The sequence below is a fragment of the Hemitrygon akajei genome, chromosome 9, assembly GCF_048418815.1.
Source record: "Hemitrygon akajei chromosome 9, sHemAka1.3, whole genome shotgun sequence".
NCBI classification, from domain to species: Eukaryota; Metazoa; Chordata; class Chondrichthyes; order Myliobatiformes; family Dasyatidae; genus Hemitrygon; species Hemitrygon akajei.
The window spans coordinates 147,406,875-147,420,852 of NC_133132.1; the positions used below are offsets into that span (position 1 = coordinate 147,406,875).

At 40.9% G+C, this 13,978-nt stretch overlaps 1 protein-coding gene across 5 annotated transcripts in view; it reads left to right on the forward strand.

Moving 5' to 3' along the window:
• LOC140733639 (protein eva-1 homolog A-like) overlaps positions 1-13,978 on the forward strand; it is a 300,828-nt gene that overhangs the window by 196,422 nt on the left and 90,428 nt on the right. Inside the window, exon 1 of one of the 5 annotated variants that reach the window (XM_073057249.1) lies at positions 12,138-12,155. The exons of 3 other annotated variants lie outside the window; for them this stretch is intronic. The gene's annotated coding sequence lies outside the window, so the exon portion shown is untranslated. One more of the 5 variants, XM_073057248.1, reaches the window with a different exon arrangement.

Here is a 13,978-nt window from a genome sequence, read left to right on the forward strand (position 1 = left end):
CAGGGCTGTATATGGTGACATATATGAACTTTGATAATAAACCTTTCTCTGGCATCTCACTGCACCTTCAGTTCTGAGTGAGAACCTAAAAAAAGTTCCTTCTCAACAAACGAATATATCTTCGGACAATAGTGCGAAGATGGTGAACAGAGGACTGGACAGAAAAATATTTTAACACAGTCAATATAATTTAATTTGTTTTACAAATATTTTATATCTATGTCAATGTAGAATGCATGTAGAATCTTAGAAAAAATATAACATAGGGCCCTTCAGAGCATTTATAAAAGCGCACTGTATTTTCTCAGAATCATTGAAATTTATATGGTAGATTGTGTAATAAAATGTTAAAATTCATGTCTGCAACAACTTGTTGATGGTTCTGGTCATTTAGATAGTTTGAACACAAGACAGATGCTGGGTCTGATGAAGAGTATCATCCTAAAAGGTTAAATGTTTATTCTTCTCCACACATTTTGTGTCGGATGTTTGAATTGTTTTTAATGTACTGATTTTATTTTGCTGTTTTGAAATCAGAAATTTGAACACTTCATTGTTGTACAAAAACCAGCAAGTTTCAAAGCATTTCTAAAATGCACACTCTCATTCACTTTCCCTAATTGTGTATTAATTGTGCAGTGGAGAAGAAGGGGGGGTTTATACTGTATAATATTTATTTGTCACTGGTAGAATCATAGGGTTACACAGCAGGGAGTTAGCCCCCTGGGCTCCGAGGGTCTGAGCTACACACTGACGTTAATCCTATATTAATCATGTTTCATTCCCCACATATTGCCACCAACTTCCCTCATTCTACCACTCACTTACACATTTGAGGGCAGTTTATAGTGGCCAATTTAGCTACGAGCCCACATGTCTCTGGAATGCAGGAGAGAAAGAGAACACTCTGGGGAAACCTGCATTGTCACAAGGAGAATGTACAAATGACAAACATTCGACGCTGGAGGTCAAGATTGAACCCGAGAGGTGGCAGCATTATTTACTACTGTGCCACACTTCCGATGGAACGATTCAACAATCTCCTGCAAGCAAGTCTTACAATAAACTTCTTTTCATGTACAGGATGCAAAATGTTGCAGGCCATTACATCGTTTATTCTCCATTTGTAATTAACTCTGAACCGAGTAAATGGGTTGTTGCTTTTGGAGTTACCTTTGAGGAAAAATCGCAGATTTACTTTCTTAACCAGCACTTGTGAGCCAAATGGTGTTTTTAAATATCCTGTTGTTTTGTGATTACCATTAATGGATGAGACTTCTATAAAATTCCGATTTATTTAATTATTTTAGTGTACATTCTCAAATTACCAAGATGAGACTGGATTTGACTTTATTATGGTGTCGTACACCAATCATCACTTAGCTAGTGCTTCTGCCCTGTACCAGTGTGTTGAAAGTCATTGTGTACTAATGAACTTCGTGTCATTTATAATACTGCATTGCTCACTCGCCCACCATTTAATTAAGTTCAATATGAATTAAACCTTTTTAATAAAGTCTGATATTCTCCTAAATGGCTGAACTAAATACTCAACTAACTTTAGTAGATGGTTAGGGGTGTGGGGTCATGTTTCTCAATACAGTATCATAAATCGAAGTGTTTGGGGAAAAGTACACACCCATTTGCTGTTTTGCTTTGAAGCTGAGTTTGAAAAGCAAAAGCCTTCAAAAATGTTCTGCTACCACAGGCAGAACCAGAGACAGGAAGAAAAATAATAATAGATATAGGAAACCAAGCTCCTTCCATTTTCAACAAACATCCGTATAAATTTATATTTGTTCATAAATCATAAGTTTTAATCATTGTAGCATCCTGTGCTTCTGACATTTCTGCCTGTGCATTGATCCTTTCCTGAACTGCATTCTAAAGGCTTGTCCTTTTTCTCAGACCATTATTGTTGCTAAATAGTTTACTGTCTGTCAATGTCAGACGAGACAGTGCATTGAATATTTTATGTTCTTCTCTCCAGTTTCTTTTAAGTAATACTTTCAGGTTGTTCTTGGTCTATTATTATCTATTATTTTTCAGGTAGTCTGACTAGTCATATTTTTTTACTTTTTAAGTTAGAAGTTAAATGAAATAAGTTATTACTTAAATGTTAATAAGGGGGAAAAATTACTTTCAAGTGCCATCTTGTCTCTTAGCAACATTCCCATAAATTGAATTACAGGTTGAAGCACAGCCAGCATCTCTCTAATCACTAGGGCTTAAGCATAATCTATTAGAATTAAAACTTGTAAACAAATTTAGTAACAAGGCTGAGATTTCTTAGGTTGGGCTTGATACTAAAAAATGAAATTTTAGTGTCAATGATGACTTAATTTTACTTAACATGTAACTTAATTCTTAGCATTGAATTGCTAGCAATTCAAGCGGATAATTCAGGCCGGTAAGGGTGGGGTGGCGGGTATCCATCCAGGGAGGGCTGTTGCACTGTATTATATAGGCAGAATTGTTCTGATATCTTCCCTTGATTACTTACAATGTACTCACTCTTCCTTCCAGTTTCCCCATTCCTGTTCCAATGACAAGTATGGCATCACGTATGGATACTGTACTTCTCTGAACCGTTTATCTCAAAAGGTGGTCACTTATCACAATTCAATGACGGCTGCTCCCTTCTCATTCTAAATGCCGTGTCAGCATTTTATGATAATTGTATCATCATATTTAATAAATTATAGCTAATTCAAGTGAATCTTGCCACTCCTTTGATGAAGTGTCTGTTCTTTTAGCCTTAGCCTAATGATAAAAAGCATAGATTCAAACTGATGGGCAAAAGATACTGAAAATATCTGGAGGAACGTCAGGAAGAACCAGTTTATATAGAGTGATCGTGGCCTGTAACATACAACTTGTCAGAGTTTTCACAGGAGAATTTGATCGGCCCACAAGGGGAAATAGTTTGCACCATTGTCAAAAGGAGTAGTGCAATGGGACTGCAGAGAGCAGACATGGACTCCCTGGGCTGAGTGGGCCGCTTCTTTGCCGTAATTATTCTATAATTTGTTATCAGATTCTGCGAAGCAGCTGCTGGCTGTGAACTTGCAAGAGCATGTTGGGTCTGAGGTGTGTTTGTCTCATTGCACCCAAGCCCTGAAATGGAACTACATTAGGCAGAACGTCATACATAAATGGTTGCCTCCTCTCTGTTACATACTCGCCTGTGTGAGTGTGAGGCCTTTTTGTTTCCTCAGAAGCCTTCCCATTCTGACCAAATCCTTTATAGGGGACCTCCCAATCTGTGGTGCTTACAAAACTGGAACATTTCCATCAATACAAACAGAAAATGAACCCTAGAAAATGGTCACCAGAATCTGGGCATGCGGATGCAAAATATAGAATGCCTTATTTCCATTGAGTTGTTCTTTGACTTAAATAAATAACTTCCGAATCTGTCACCATATTTTGCTTCCAAGTGAGGTGTACAAGGGCTGAGTTTTCTCATTATCCATTGCAATGCAGTTGTATCTGTAATGTATATTGTTCACCAGCAGAGGGAGTTACACACAAGTTGCCAAGTTAATTTGAACACAAAAATACAACTGCAGATGCTGTGGATCGAAGAATATGTACACAACGCTGGAAGAACTCAGCAGGTCAGGCAGCATAGTTAATTTGTACGTGGTAAAGGTTTTATTTGTAATTGTGTGCTAAAGACTCCAGTAAACTTCAGTGCAGAATTCTTCACTGTCCACTTCCAGAAGGGACACATCCTTTGTCCACACTTCCAAATAAAATATGTCCTGTGAGGCTTGATCAGGTCAATTATCTAGGCTGCCTAAAAGATTGTTGAAATGCATGAAAATTATCTGCTTAAAATATTGCAGGCATTCAAAATATGAAACAAAAAGAAATGGAAAATGCTGGAAACTCTCAGCAGGTCAGTCAACAACTGTGGAAAGGAAAAGAAAGTGAGTGATTTAGGTGAAAGAGTTCACCAGAACATGACATGAATGGCCAGACACTTTGACGTTTCATTACATCACCCGTTGCCACAGTGGTAACCTGATGCACCTTACCTTCCAGACCAATCAGAGCACAGATACCTGATAATTTGATGCTGATAATTTGATGATTAAAAAAGGAGGAAACAAATGCAAAAAAATGAGAGAAATCTGAAACAAAAGTATAAATGCTGGAAATAAGCAATGAGGCAGCATCAGTGGAATGAGAAATGGTTTGCTTCCAATCACTCTTCCTGAGAGCTGCAGAAGTGAACAGTAAGTGCAGAGTGGATAGAGGACAAAGTGTCTGTTACAGGCTGGGGACCCGTGTTACCCTGGTGACAACACACTTTGCTTCCAACAATTAGAAAGAAAAATATGTGTGGAATTGATAGGTTGCTGTAAACCTGAAATGAGGGAGTATATTGTAAGTATACCCAGCAGATCAAGCAGCATCTGTGGAAAGAGGAAAATTACGTTAGTTGGTGGCCACCCCAACACAGACAGGAATGGCTGGTTACCAGAAATCACTGAGTGTAATGTTGGGACCAAGGGCTGCAATGTCCCTAGACAAAAGGCAAGCATCTGTTTCTTGTGCTTAGATTGGACAAATTTGGAATGATGTCAGGGACCAAAGGTGAAAAAGTCAGAGTGGGAGTTGGATAGAGATTAAAAGTGATATGAAATTGGAGGTTAAGGATCACTAAAAGTGGGCTGAATAGAGGTGTTCTCAATCATCCGAATTTGGGTTCTTCGGTGCAAGGGAGATCAGATCATGAGTACTGAAAGTTAATCACTACATTGGAAAAAAAGCAAGTGAATTGCTTTTTAACCTGATAGATCTATTAGGGCCCCAAGATTATAGAAACTAACAAAGGAGCAGGACAAATGTTGCATCAAAAAATAGTATGAAAAAGATTTGGAGAGAAATAGAAGATTTAACTCTTTTCTGAAAGCTGAAAGGGGAGGGGCGGGAAGATGCGTCTGATAATGGAATCCTAGTGAAGGTGATAGAAAGCAAATCTAAGGGCAAAGGAAGACATTATTGTAGATGTTGTGGACTTGGTTCTGATGAGGGGTCTCGGTCCAAACGTCGACTGTTTACTTTTTTCTATAGATGCTGCCTGGCCTGCTGAGTTCCTCTAGCATTTAGTGTATATTGCTTGGATTTTCATCATCTGCAGATTCTCTCGTGTTTGTGGACTCTTCCTTCTCTTTCTTGACATTCCAATCTTCTCTGGGGATAGTTTGGTGATCAATATCCATTAAAATCCTACACAAAATGTTGGTGGAACACAGCAGGCCAGGCAGCATCTACGGACTGTTTCACTGACCACCTACACTCTGTCTGCCAGAGAAAGCAGGATCTCCCAGTGGCCACACATTTTAATTCCACATCCCATTCCCATTCTGATATGTCTATCCATGGCCTCCTCTACTGTCAAGATGAAGCCACACTCAGGTTGGAGGAACAACACCTTATATACCGGCTGGGTAGCCTCCAACCTGATGGCATGAACATTGACTTCTCTAACTTCCATTAATGCCGCTCCTCCCCTTCTTACCCCATCCCTGATATAGTTTTTTCCCTCCTCCTCTTTTTTCTCTCTCTCTGCCCCTCACTCTGCCTGTTCTCCATCTCCCTCTGGTGCTCCCCTCCCCCTTTCTTTCTCCCTAGGCCTCCTGTCCCATGATCCTTTCCCTTCTCCAGCTCTGTATCCCTTTTGCCAATCACCTTTCCAGCTCTCAGCTTCATCCCACCCGCACCGGTCTTGTCCTATCATTTCACATTTCCCCCTCCCCCTCCTACTTTCAAATCTCTTACTGTCTTTCCTTTCAGTTAGTCCTGACGAAACGTCTACAGTGCTTCTCCCTATAGATGCTGCCTGGCCTGCTGCGTTCCACCAGCATTTTGTGTGTGTTGCTTGAATTTCCAGCATCTGCAGATTTTCTCATGTTTGTCCATTAAAAGCCTACTGACTACTCCACCTTCTCCCACTTGGCTTCCCGTAAGGACTACATTCCAGGTTCTAAATACCTGTCACATTTGATTTGCTTACAAAGATACTATTATCAGTGCCTTGGAGATGCCTAACCTTTTACTTTTCCATGGCTTTCCCATTACCAAAGTTGACAGGGCTCTCAAACACACTTCCTCTCTTTCTGGAATTTTTGCTTCATGGCGCACTCCTTCGAGGTCGATCTAGCATGAGGTCCTCCTTGTTTTCACAATCCATCCATCCATATTCAATGTTAGCACTTATCCAGTTCTGACACAGTTCTTGATCAGAAACATTTACAACTGATACCATCTGACTTGTTGAATACTTATAGCATTTTGCATTATTTAAAAAAATATTTTACTTATGATTTTTCTCCTTCATCATTCAGAACTTTGGATGGGATATAGCTAACAGTTTGGGATAAAGTTGTGAAGTTTGTCAACTCAACATTCAGCAGCATTACTGCTAGTTGTGAATTTTCACCATCTTTGGAAGTGTAAGAATGGGAGAAATATTGAAGATTTCAATGATTCTATTGAATTTTTATACAGCTGTGAAAGAAATAAAAAATTCAATAGAATATGTAATAATAGAAATCCTTAGCCTGAGGAGATAAGGTGTCTCATTTTTCAGAGATGTTTTGTTGCTAGCTCTTGAGAGATGATACTGCAGCTGAAAATAGAGTCAATGACATGCCCAGAAGGGATAAAAAGGCATCTGGTTTAAAAAAATACGTTGTTGGTTATTAACATTGCATCTTGCGAGGTTTGTAAGCAAAGTGAGTCATGCAAGCGATTGTCAGAGATATCAAAATTAGCTTGTAGCGTATCTTCAACAATGGACTGAGGAAAGGCTTAGTTTCACGTAACAAGCTCCCTGTCTAGAAATCAATCCAGGGATCTTGTATTTAATTCCAAACAGTATGAGCACTCTAAGAAACAACTCAAGTTTTCGCAGGTGAGAGCAAACCGTTCAAGACTATGTTTTATACATGGATTTTTGCTTAGTGGGGTAGGAAATACCTAATTAATGACTACAATTGTTATCTGGTCCTGTTGAATCCATATCAGTGCACTGTTTCGTTTCGTCTTTGAACAATTTTATATTTTTGTTTTGCTTGGTGCTGGAAATGTTTTTGTGCCATGCTATTTTCCAATACCATGTTTTCCCTTTGGGGGCTTTTCTGCTGCTTGGTGGGTGGTGGGCACTGACACATCCTGCTGAAAATGGAGGAGGGAGGGGGAAGGTTGATGCTTTGCTGCTGGCTTATGTGGGGGAGGGGGAAGAAGGGGCTTTGGGGTTCTAATGTTTTTTCTGTCATTCATTCTTTTGGGGTTCTTCTGTTTTTCATGGATATCTGTGAAGTATAAGGATCTCAGTATACTGTATACATTCTCTAACTATAGTATAGAATGGTAGTAAATGGAATAACATATTTAAACTAATAGCATTTATTATTAACAGCATAAATTGCTTGTTGACGCAATGATTGTGCAGCAACAGTATTTTGGTAAAGGTTCACCTGTTAACAGGATGGAATATGAGTCTGTCAGCTAAAATAATGTCCAAAGTTATGGTGAAAGTGAGCAAATATTTTCCTTCGTACAAAGAAAGCTCTTGATAGGTTTTTCCTCTTGATTCCCAATTACCAAAACTGAGTGCAATGTTGCCTCAAGTCAAGAGGGCCAGCTCTCGCATCACATTTGGCATTCAGCTCTTTTGTGTTCTTATGTAGATCAAACCTGTAGTAAGGTCCGGAACGGACTGATCCTGGACGAGTCCAAATTGGTCATCAGGGAGCAGGTATGATGATTATGTTAGCACCACTGTTGACGTTTGAGAGCAAGTTGACAGGTGATGATGATGGGTTTGGGTTTGTTCTGCGCCCAGTTCATTTTTCAGCTTGTCAGACACCAGTGCTTGCGGCTATGTTAAATCTATTGGCTAGAGGCAAAGATATCTTGTGGTACTTCTCACTATTGTAATGAACATGTTCGCAATATTTACATATTCATCCTGATATCATTTGGAATGGCAGTCTAGCTATCTTAAATGACTAGGAAATGCAGAGCACTGGTGCTTTAATATGATCAATGGTTTAATGTCTACAGCTGTCTGTAGCATTCTTCCATTATTATACATGATGCGGGTACTAATTATAGCTGTGCCAGTTTTGCTCCTCTAGAGGTCTGACTGCTGCTGTTCCTGTGTACTCTTCCACGTTTGGTGCTAAACAAAGAATAGTCTGTTGACTCATTGATTACAGTAGATTAAGGGACATGCAGGGTCTAAGATTACAGATAGTGGTGCATACAATTCTGCTGGTGTTAAAGTCTCATTTTTGAGCTGTTTGATCTATTCTGAATTCTATCCAATTTCGTCCATTGTAGTCTGCACAGCATAATTGACCATGCTCCCCTGTGAAGATAACTTTTGTCTCCACTGGGACGGTATTGTGCTCACTCCTTTCATTGCTATCATATGCAGATAGCTGCTATACATTGATAAGTCAGAATAAAGGTAAAGATTTTTTTTTCCTTATTCTTGTTCTTTCAATACTTGCTGTGGGCTCAGCTAGGCTCCTTTTGCCTTTTGGATCTCAGCTGGTGCCTTCCATCACTTCCCGGTGAGGTAGTGGTCATGTCTGAGGAGTGAATGGAATATAAAACTTGCCCCCCCGGAAGGATAATGATTCCTATTCAGGCGATGTTAACAATATGACACACTTTGGAGCAGATCCAGGCCACTCAGCTCATTGAGCCTGCTCCACCGTTTGATCATGGCTGATCCATTTCCTTCTCAACCCCAAACAAGGGAAAATCCGCAGATGCTGGAAATCCGAGCAACACACACAAAATGCTGGAGGAACTCAGCAGGACAGACAGCACCTATGGAAAAAAAGCACAGTCAATGTCTTGGACTGAAACCCTTTGGCAGGACTGGAGAAAAAAAGCTGAGGAGTAGATTTGAAAGTTGGGGGGAAGGGGAGAGAAACACCAGGTGATAGGTGAAACTTGGAGGGGGAGGGATGAAGCAAAGAGCTGGGAAGTTGATTGGTGAAAGAGACAGAAGTCCGTGGAAGAAAGTAAAAAGGGCGGGTGGGTGGGGGTTGGTAGGGTTGAGGGGAAGGAGCAGCAGAGGGAGATGCTGGGTGGGCAAGGTGATAAGGTGAGAAAAGGACAAGGGGATGGGAAATGGTGAGGGAGAGGGGGAGGCATTACTGGAAGTCTGAGAAATCGATGTTCATGCCATCAGGTTGGGAGCTACCCAAGCGGAATATAAGGTTTTGTTCCTCCAGCCTAAGTGTGACTTTATCATGACAATGGAGAAGACCGTGGATGGGCAGATCGGAATGGGAATTGTAAGTGGAATTAAGTGGGAGATCCCAGTTCTCTGGCTGATAGAGCGTAGATGCTCAGCGAAGCAGTCTCCCAATCTACGTTGGGTCTCACCGATATACAGGAGGCCACATTGGGAGCACCGAACACAGTATATGATCCCAACAGGCTCACAGGTGAAGTGCCGCCTCACCTTGCCTGCCCATCGCCTCCCTGTGGTGCTCCTCTCCTCCCCTTGTTCTTTCTTCCACGGCCTTCTGTCTCTTTCACCAATCAACTTCCCAGCTCTTTACTTCATCCCTCCCCTCCAAGTTTCACCTTTCTCCTGGTGTTTCTCTCCACCTTTCAAATTTTTTTCTCCAGTCCCGTGGAAGGGTTTTGTTGTCTGTACTCCTTTCCATAGATGCTGCCTGGCCTGCTGAGTTCCTCCAGCATTTTGCGTGTGTCCCACCCAAACCCATTTCCTAGCTTCTTCCCATAGTCTTTCACACCCTGACTTATCAAGAATCTATCATCGTCCCTCCACCTTAAATATGCTCAGTGACCTGGCCTCCAGAGACCCCTGTGGCACTGAATCCTCCTCATCTCCGTTCTAAATGGACATCTCTCTTTTCTGAGGTTGTGCCCTTTGGTCCTAGACTCCCCCACTATAGGATACATCCTCTCCACAACCACTCTATCTGTGCCCTTTGGTCCTAGACTCTCCCACTATAGGATACATCCTCTCCACAACCACTCTATCTGTGCCCTTTGGTCCTAGACTCTCCCACTATAGGATACATCCTCTCCACAACCACTCTATCTGTGCCCTTTGGTCCTAGACTCCCCCACTATAGGATACATCCTCTCCACAACCACTCTATCTGTGCCCTTTGGTCCTAGACTCTCCCACTATAGGATACATCCTCTCCACAACCACTCTATCTAATTACATGATTTTCTTCTGCGGTGTTTTTCATACCACATAATTATCTCATTGATCAGTTCTTATTTTGGATGGCATACTCATATGGAGGACATAGATGCTCCACAGTTTTCCTCTACCTGTTTTAAACTGGCTGCAGAATTTGCAGATTCTCAGCTGCATCCCAGATATCACTGGATCTCAAGTTAAAACTCAGTTGTAATTAAGAACAGGAGCTGTGGAACAATCTGGGGTAACCTACTCACTTGTGAAATGAAAATTCGAATGCACTGCTGATCAAACATTGACTGCTGTGCATTGGAAGTTAATATGTAATACAGTATATAGTTAGAATAGAGATACAGTGGGAACCGATAAACATTCTGATGTCCGTTTACTTTGGAAGGAGTTCAATGGTTACTTCTTGATAATTGCACAGAGCTTTTCATTCTTTATTGTAACCCAGCATTGGTTCTAGCATAATATTTTATCACACAATATGAATGGAAACTGATGCCATAAAGGTTAATTCACCCAGATAAAGGCAATGAACTTGACTTCGTTTCCATAGACATTCAAAACAAAGCTGCACAACGTTGTAAAATCAGCCATCTCCATCATGGGCACTAGCCTCCCCAGCGTCGAGGATGCCTTCAAAAGATGACGCCTCAAGAACGGGGCATCCTTCCTTAAGGACACCCCCATCTCCCAGGACATGCCTTCTTCTGTCAAAGCGGTGTACCGGGGTGTGGCTGCTGTTGTATGCTAACAGCTACTGGGAGCCACAAGTAGAGCCGAGTCTCCTGTGGGGACCAAAGGAAGATGAGCTGCCCCAGAACAACAAGTCCCCTCACCAGGAGTGCTACCCCACCTAGTACATCCCATGAAGCCCATCTGGTGCAGCTAATAGCTGAGTAACTAGAGACGTGATAAACTAAATGTTGGTCTCTGTTCATAACTTCCGACTAGAATTCTGCCCTTTTATCCTTTGGTTAATCCGCAGTCAAAAAGAGAGCTTTGAATGTGTTTATTCTTGTACGTCAGTGAGCAAAGGGGTCCAAACCATTATCATATTTTTGGCTCCAATGTATCTAGATACATACAACTAACTATTAACCTCAGGATGCCATTGGAGAGCCATACTCGGAGATTTGACAGTGAACAGTGTTAAATCCAGCCATGTTTCCTATAAAGAGTGCAAGATAAGTTAGTTCTCTCATGAGTATGGGCTTAGAAATGTTGAGCATGGTTGTTATTAAATGCTTATATGTAATATTTAGGGGGAAGTTTATGTGTGATATTGGAGAAAACCCTGAAGTACGTACTTCACATAATAGAATCACTGAGAGACTGCCCAACTAGGACGTTCAAACTGAAGGCAGAAGACAACAAACTGTGCAAATACAAAAAGAAGAAATAATATTAGTAAACAAGCAACAAATATCGAGAACATGAGATGAAGAGTCCTTAAAAGTGAGTCCATTGGTTGTGGAAACATTTCAATGATTGGGCAAATAAAATTGAGTGAAGTTATCCCCTTTGGTTCCATCTCCATCTACAGTACTTCATTTTGACAAATGTTGCTGTCACATAGTGCTGTTAACTGGCCCACTGGTACATTATGGTACTTTTATCCTTGTGTGTGAGACACATTTACAGGGTTAACTCAGGAAATACTAATCTGAAATTAAATCATCTAATACCTTTTCAAGGCAAACTTTAAATGGTTGCATCCTTTTGTATGATAATATATGCCAGTTATAAAATACCAAAACAAGATCCCCTCAGAAGAGCTGGTGTAGATGGACTTATTCATTAACTTACGGTGAAGTTTGCTCCTTTCCCAGATGGGCGGTTTTATTGCTTTTTTTTTACGCAACGTAGCCTTCAGCTTTGGACTGGTGGGAACCACAGAAACAAAGTGCTGTTTTTGTATGCAAAGGTTGGTCTTTGTCCTGAGAACACTTTGTTTTGTTTTGATTCTCTTGGAAGTCCGTTTCTTTGCATGTAAATGAGGAAAATTGGGACAGCAAAAGCCATCTGCCGGGAATAATGTGACAGCTGAGGTAAGATGGAATGTCAGCCTCTTCCCACTTAGACAGAGAAGCTGATTTCTGTGCGATACTCTGCTTGTTAATGCAGCTGACACAACAGTTGTCTTACTGATCGGTCTGAGCAGCTTGCATCCTTCTCCCTGAAGCTGTGAAATGAGCAGATAGAGTATATTTGTGTCAGGCAGTTGGAGTGTATGATCAATATAGCAGGAAGGAAATAATTTCTCTGAATGATAAAATAATAAGACAGTACTAAACACATTTTCTTTTCTCCATACTGTCTCCTTGAATGCAGATACTTTCCCTCTGCTGCACTGTTCTACTTAATTCTACATAGTTTTCAAGAGCCCATTTTACGGATGTAGGTATCGCTGATGAGTCTGTCACACATTGCTCAACGACTTACTATTTGGTGCAGCATTATGACTTATGAGGGCACTTCTGGTAGCAGATAACAAAGACCCATGCTACCATGTGACTGAAGTAATTTATAGAGTTGTCAAGCTCCAGGATAGAAAGTTAATTTCCTAAAAGACATCAATGAACTGAAAATGCACTTCCAGGTTCCTCTGGTGATGTCAGTTATTTCCAGATTTAAGCACGACAGCTCACAGACTCTCAAGCAGTCACAGTCCAATTTGTATTCCTGTTTGATGTTGAGAGTCACAAATTAACCTTAAAGTTAAATTGATATGTGGTGAACCATTGAACATGAGGGTGAACAGCAGTCTGGAGAAGAAGTTCATTACAGACTGTGATTGCACACACATTCTGCTCCAGAGGAATTGGATGCAAATAACAATGGGCAACCTGTAAATGAAGACTGTTGGCAAGATTACAAAGCCATTGTCCAGTCTATTCAAAAGCCAAGTGTAATGACAAGGAGCATGGCAGAGTCCAACACTAACCTTGTTTAGAGCTCGGAGCCAATCCAGTTCCGTGTGGACACTGGCAATCCCAACCACCACCTGGTATCTCATGTCATCAGCACAGCGCCAAGCGCACCATATCTTACAAATAGGACATGGAGGTTCATACAGGATCCATAACTACTGTGACTTTGAGCATGTTGCATCGACCCAATAATTGATTCCAGCATATTACTGGAATTACTAAGGTTGCTGAAATTCATCTGAGATGTCAATGGATTACAGACTCTGCTGTCCTCTCCCAGAAAGCTATTTGATATCTTACAATGAATGAATATGCTGTTGCCAGTTGGCCAGTCATTGAGATAGCTGCCATTTATGGTAAGAGGCTACAGTTTGATTTCAAGCCTTCTAAAGGTTTCCAGAGACTATTTTCTTGGGGCATCCTTCATACAAAACACTGATGTCTTAATTTATATTCGGAAATCTACCATCACCGTGCAAAACCACTAGAATGCACTGCACAGATTATGAATGATACAAGAGATTGCGTAGAAAAGAAACATAGAAATCTTTGTTGGCACAACATTGTAGGCCATTCAGTAATCAGATGGCAGAGGGGAAGAACTGTTTCTGAATCACTGAGTGTGTGCCTTTAGGCTTCTGTACCTCTTTACTGATGGAAACAATGAGAAGAGAGCATGTCCTGGGTGGTGGAGCTCCTTAATGGATGCTGCCTTTTCGAGGCATCACTCCTTGAAGATGTCTTGGATACTATGGAGGCTAGTGCCTATGATGGAGCTAATTTTACAATTTTCTGCAGCTTATTTTAATCCTGTACA